Below are 7,284 nucleotides of genomic sequence, written 5' to 3'. Positions count from 1 at the left end.
ACTGAAAATCAAATCAAATCAACGAAAGCGAATTTTGGAATTCTCTTTTTTCTTTTTCTTTTTTTCTTGCGTTAGATAGAGCGAACATCTAGGCTGTATGCGTTAATGAAGTCAATAAGTTAACATCTTAACGGATAACGATGACTTACCGTTACCCCACACAAATCTTGGAAGGAAACGAATATTTTGTTTTTTATTATTTATTTATTTATTTTAACTTATGTCCGTCCGCTACTTCACACAGTAACTCTTGAACGAAAGCGAATTTTTGAGTTTTTCTTTGTTACTTTTTCTTTTCTTTTCTTTTTCTTTTCTTTTCTTTTCTTTTCTTTTCTTTCTTTCTTTCTTTTTTGCAATAGGTAGCTAGAGTGATTATCTTGGCCGAGTCAATCTGTTAGCATCTTCACGGGTAACGTTCAGTGTTTCATTCAGAAACAATGTTCAGGGGGGAGGCAACACTTAGAATTTCGGGCGACACTGCTGGTACTATTATATTATAGACGTATTATTTTGGTCTTCTCTGGGGGAGCCCTCTCAGAGCTTCGTCGGGGCAGTGCCCCCGAAAAAAAAAAACGTCTGGAAGAAACACTGGTAACGGTGACTTTAACAGTGGTTGTCTACATCTCATTTTCTACGATTGAAACAAAGTAGTATAGGTTATACATTGTACCGCTAGATGACGGCAGACATCCTTCATCACTAAATGATCTACCCGACAAAACTGAACAAACTTCTAATGCGAGACTCTTTTTACTACAGTATTTACCCGAGTTTATTATTTCTCTGAGGATGTGTGCGTACACATGTCACTACTTCAAAGGTGATAATATGATTTATTATTCCGAGGAGAGGAGACACAGTAACTCATCATGACGACGTGGCGTAGTCGAGTTGTCTGAGCGCGTTAAGCCGACGATCGTGAGACGAAACCCATTGGGAGTTTAAATCTCTCACAAGGGAATATCTTATATTGATAGGAGCGTTGCCAAATCAAACAATGTACAATCGACAGAGGAGTGAAAAAAAGTGAGAAATCCAAAGTTTTACGGGCCGACACGCAGAAACACAGGAGATACAGAGGAAAAAAGGATCTAGAATCATGTGAAGATAGCAGTGCAAAAAATACACTGACACAGAAAGAACTTAAAAATGATTAAAGTAATCAAAATGATATTTACACAACACTATAGTAAACAAACATTGTACCCACAGACATGCTCAATAACATCATATGTAATGCAGTGTTGCCAACTGAGCAAAAATGAAGTTTTGTTAAATGGCACGGAACACAGATTATAACATCTAGAAAATCTAATTAGGGGTAGAACCATACCTGTGAAGTCGTGATGTACAGTGTTGCCAACGTTTGAAGATAGGCCTATATGAATTCCTATATGAATATCAGATGTAGAAGAGAACATACAGTACACGGTTTTAACTAGTTAAAACCAAAATATGAGACCACAAACAATGATATAATCACTGAAGCACGAAAATAAGGGACGAAGCACAGTGTCGAAGCAGGTTTGCCCAAGTGGAAAATCAGAATAGTTTCAAACACAACACACAAAACTGAAATGATGCATGCTCTTGGATTGACAATTGATTAGCAGGCTCACGTTTCTGATGCATGTAATATTGTATCACCTCACACATTATTGGTAGTCAATTTTTTAGTGTTGCTGTTGATAAAGTGCTCCGCAGTGTATTGGTAATGCATGTTCTCTTCTACATCTAAAATTCATGTAGGAATTCATATAGGCCTATCTTCAAATGTTGGCAACAGGGTACATCATGACTTCACAGGTATGGTTCTAATGCTATAATTTGTGTTCCGTACTATTTAACAAAACTTCTTTTGTGCTCAATTGGCAACACTGCATTACATATGATGTTATTGAGCATGTTTGCTTACTATGTTTGCAAATGTTTGCTTACTATAGTGTTGTGTAAATACCATTTTGATTATTTTAATCATTTTGAAGTTCTTTCTGTGGCAGTGTATCTTTTGTATTGCTATTTTCACATGATTCTAGATTCTTCCTTCCTCTGTATCTCCTGTGTTTTTGGGTGTCGGCCCGTAAAACTTTGGATTTCTCACTTTTCTTCACTCTTCTATCGATTGCGCATTGTTTGATTGGGCAATAATACTATCAATAAAAGATGTTCCCTTGTCAGTAGAGCTTGATCTGATTTTTAGCTGTCCTCGATGTTTCTGCGTTCGTGTCACTGTTGAGTTCGATTGTCCTGAAAAACTGTTACCAAGAGAAGGTAACAGTTACGCAATTGAATAATAATAATAATAATAATAATAATAATAATAATAATAATAATAATAATAATAATAATAATAACGAAAGAAAGAAAATGGTAGATCGCTCACTTTTGGTGCGAGAATCCCTAGTTTGATCTCAGACTAAGATCAGGAAAGTTTGTGGTGGACAACATCGTGTCCCTGGATTTTCTAGGGTTCTTCTCTTTCTTCCCACTTTTTCATTGCACTAATTATTTCACAATCATTCACTTCACTGATCATCTGTCTGCTTTATCCTGAAGAATGGGATCATGGTACGTTAAATTAAATATTTCGTTTTTTTTTAAGGAGGGGCCACTGTGGCTCACTGGTAGAGTGTTTACTTCTGATGCGTGGGGTCCTTGGTTCAATCCCCGGTCAAGTAAGTTTGTGGTGGACAACATAGTGTCCAAGGGTTGTTCCGGATTTTTCCACTTCCCCCACCTTCTCATTCCACCAATTATTCCATCATCATTCACTTGCCTCATCCGTCTCCCTTAGCTTAAAGGGCATGCGTCTTCTAGTGTACATCTAAACAAAACTCCCTGACATGGTAGCCCACTAACAGATATAGTCATCATATGAAGTTTTCAACTGCGCAATGCGTGGTCAGGCATTTACTTTCTAGTCCATAGCACACTACCTGTTAATTCAATATGTTATCTCTTTACGATTTTGAGTCAATACCTAAGATTCTGTATCCTTCGTTGAAAAATGAATCCTGAACCATGTGCTCTAAGCAAAACACTGTACAGAAATACGTCGAAAGCATGTTGTAAGTTGCGGAAAAAGAAATAAGTATATATCACTGCATTACGAACTTCTCCGACCATTTAATTCGACGTTCTTGTCACGTGAGTTTCGTGATGACTCAATGCACACTTCCGTAATGTATTATACGGACCTACGTAGTGAGTCAATGTGGTAAGAGTTCGTGTGCGATAGAAAATACCAAGATCTTCGGGTTTCGAAGGATTGGTGTCCCCATCGCGCAAACCCCTGCACTATTCGGGTCGGTTGGAGTCTTGCATGCAGTATCAAGACTGGTGTCACGACTAGTGTTGCCACGAGACGAGACACGAGACGGGACAGAACCCTCTTAGACGAGACACGAGACGAGACAGACTACTTGTCCCGTCTCGAAAACGAGACGAGACACGAGACGAGACGGGACGTCTCGTGAAATGTCTCGTCTCGTCTCGTGTCTCGAAAATGAAAATGCTGGCGGGAATGGCCAAGATTGAAATTGTCAGTGGTCATATAGATTGCAAAAGGAAAATCCCCTTTGTGAGAAAACATGTTGAAAAGCCTTCATAGAAAAGTGTCCTCTGTCTATTGAATGAAACAATCGTGATACATGAGCTTCCAGGAGTATCATCCTTAATGTCTAGTCCCCAATTCCCCTTGCTGTAAACTGAGGAATTCTCATTTTTTTTTATTTCTGGCTGGAATGATGACAAACAAAATCAAAGACAGGGAAGATTTTTACAAGGTCAAGAAACCGAACTACCACCACCATCTATTCAATTTGAAAACTGGGTAAGGTCTACACTTGTCCTTATTCTCTGGTGGCGGTATTCTTTTTGCTATATGAACCGAAAACGGCAATTGAAGTATGTCATCTTGCAACTAAAATTTTGTCTTCTCTCTCTCTCTCTCTCTCCCTCTCTCTCTCTCTCTCTCGCTCTCTCTCACACACACACATACACACACACATAAAAACACACTTTTACCATTTTACGATTCGCTCGCTTATTATACAGCAGTCATGTTGTAAAATTCACCTCTTCGTTTGGAAGGCGGGCGGACGACAAAAGAAGCAAAGATATTATCGACGAACGCTTCAAATTGTTTGCTTTCAGCAAATTTATGATACTAATAATAACACTTTAGGTAAAGAAGTTTTACAGGGGGACCTTCGTTTTGTTACGCGGAAATGTTTGATCTGACCAGAGTGCAAAATTGCCCTCTGCTTCGAGAGGAGGGGAATACTTCCCTTTCCTAGTGAATAATATTCATTAGGACCTGAATTATCTTCAGAAATTGTTTCTTACAGGCGCACTAAACCTCTCGAACTTGATAAGTGTAAAGAACATTTGGTATAATATTCATGGAACTCCGTTGAAAGCAGAAAATATCATGAGAATGATCAAAATTCGAACATTGAAGAATATAATTAACAGAAAAGAAATAGGATACCCAAACTATATTTTTAAACCTGCTATAAAATGTATATCCTATATTTTTACTAATTCCTTACTCCCATGAAAGTATCCTGGGGAGGATATTCTCTCCATTTTTTTCAGACTGAAATCCTTTTATCCCGTACGATTCCCCCCCCCCCTGACACAGTACGAAAAAACAAATGTTGTTAAAATCCATACACATGACCCTTCCGGGACTCAACCCGGGGCCTTCAAGCCGATGGTCTATCGCCACAGACCGCTCGGCTTGGTATGAAGATGTACGTTGTATGATTGCGAATAGATCCCGACAATATAAGGAACTTTAATCCAAAATGACCACCCAAAAATCAACTTTTTTTTTTTTTTTTTTTTTTTTTTTTTAGCCATTAACTAATCTAGGTGTACTGTCATGAGTTTGTTACACAAACGGGGCAAGCACCACATAGTAGCACACACCCCGCGGTTATGGGAACAGATTTGAACCATGGAGATGAAGACTGGCCCCAAGCATTCTTTCGTCCGATGTGTCGTTCAGCTCCCATTACTATGGCACTTTAAGTAGAGCTTAGTGTGCAGTAACATATAAAATTTCAATCAAATACTTTCCATTACTCAATAAAATTATTTGGTTCCGAGCTTTTTTTTTTTAAAAAAAATAAATAATTGCAACAAATCTATATATACTAAAATGGAAAGTAGTTTTCGGATTGTTATGGGTTAACACTGTGAAACCTAAAGGCTGAAATATATGAAATCAAAGTATACACACATATCTATCTCTCTATTTATCTATATCTTTCCATCTCTCTCTCTCTCTCTCTCTCTCTGTATATATATATATATATATATATATATATATATATATATATATATACAGACACTATAAAGCAAGTGGGCTGATAGTATACGATAGTGTCGGGGATGATGACACCTTTACATCGAACTTTGCTTGTCGTGTAAACATTATTTAACATTAGTGTCTTCATCTTCGACGTACCTATGAGCAATTTACTGTATATTCGTGTATTAAAACTGGTGAAACAAATTTCAATGTTTTAGAATGAAAAAAAAAAAAAAAAAAAAAAACAAGCCAGGGTCGAGAAGCCTCAGACAACTAACAGCAGAGATATATTGTCTTGTAAACTATTTGTCCTTGCCTTGTGAGCTTATTTGAATTTATTTTTAAGACCTTTAGGCAACTTTGGCCGAATGGATGATGATGAGAAAATTAGTGGAATGAAGAAAGTGGTAGGATACTAGACAACTTCGAGAAAACACACACATTCAAAAAATGAAATGAAATGAAATGAAATCTTTGAGTTTTACATCCCACGGTTATGCCGGTTAGGCTAAAGGAGACAGTGATGATGAGTAATGAATGAAATGGTGGAATGAAGAAAGTGGGAGGAAACGGGAGAACCCCGAAAAAACCCACGCACACGGTGTTTGTCCACCACAAAGTTCACTTGGCGGGGCTGAGATCGAACCCGAGACCCCAAGCACCAGAGGTGAACGCTCTACCACTGAGCCACCGCGGTCCCCACACACATTCAATGTTTGTCCACCACAAAGCTCACATGGCACTAACCGAGATCGAACCGACTACCAGATACACCAGAGGTGAAGGCTTCACGGTGTAGCTACCGTGACATTTCTTGTCTTGTGTGTTCTGGGTAATACTTGTAACTTACAAGGGAAGAGAGGGAGATTATATATCGAAGTGGAAGATGGTTTATATACCAATCGAAAGCACTAATGAAGCCTATTACAAAACTGTAATAAAAATTTTCCGAACGCATATAATATGCGAGTTATATGGATATATAGAGTGTCCAGATAATCCGTTACCACCCCTTGAAATCGCAAACGATAAGACAGATGCCAAAACTCGAAAACATGTGTTTGATCATTTTAAAAGTACAACGTATCAAAGCAAAAATTCTTGTCACAAGGCCACCCGCAGTGTACTGGGCGTGATCCAACTCAAAAATTACAAAAGGTAAGGGGGTCAAGTAGCATATCGTTCGAAACTTCTTGGGAAATGAAAGAAGACGGAACAAGTCTCAATACTCTAAAATTACCTTGTGCAAAATGGCGGCCGGTCAAACTGTCAGCAAAAACGTCATTGTAAAGTCGATGGCCACCCCCAAAAAAATCCTGAAACGGTGAGGCAGATGTCAAAACAGGAAAACATGTGTGTCATCATTTCAAAAGTACAATGATTGGAAGTAAAAATATTTGTCTCTGGGTCCTTCACAATGTCCCAGGCGGGGTCATGTTCAAATTGTTCAAATGGCAAGGGAGGTCAAGTAGCACATCGTTTAAAGCTGTTATTAAATGAAAGCAGAAAGAACAAGTATGGACGCTCTACGATAATACTGTGCAAACATCTTGCATTTTAGTTGTTCTTTCTGTAACCGGGTTTTAGTTTATTTTCACTTTAATTCTTGTATTCAACGGAAAGAAAGGAAATGCCCCTACTGTGAGATTCTGCTCTTTGAGCCCAATAATATCTAAATAAAGAAAAAAAATAATAAAATAAAAGCAAATTAAGACATAAAGAAAAGAAACGACAACATTTGACATCTTTGAGTATAGAACTGACTAGTTAACATATAATGTACTTCCACGAACATAAATAAGTAGAGGTTGGAGCCATCAGAAGTAAAGACTCTTACCTCTACTTATTTATGTTTATGACTGCACAACAGTGGTACTTATGCTCGTTATCTGGTTTATCAATTATAAAATGATTCAAACGAAAGAATTCCTTGCACCAGGAAGAGTAAATACGTACAAATGTCT

This window comes from Thermobia domestica, chromosome 1 (genome assembly GCF_964235325.1).
Source record: "Thermobia domestica chromosome 1, izTheDome1.hap1.1, whole genome shotgun sequence".
Classification (NCBI taxonomy): domain Eukaryota; kingdom Metazoa; phylum Arthropoda; class Insecta; order Zygentoma; family Lepismatidae; genus Thermobia; species Thermobia domestica.
Note: the sequence above shows the minus strand (reverse complement) of the source record.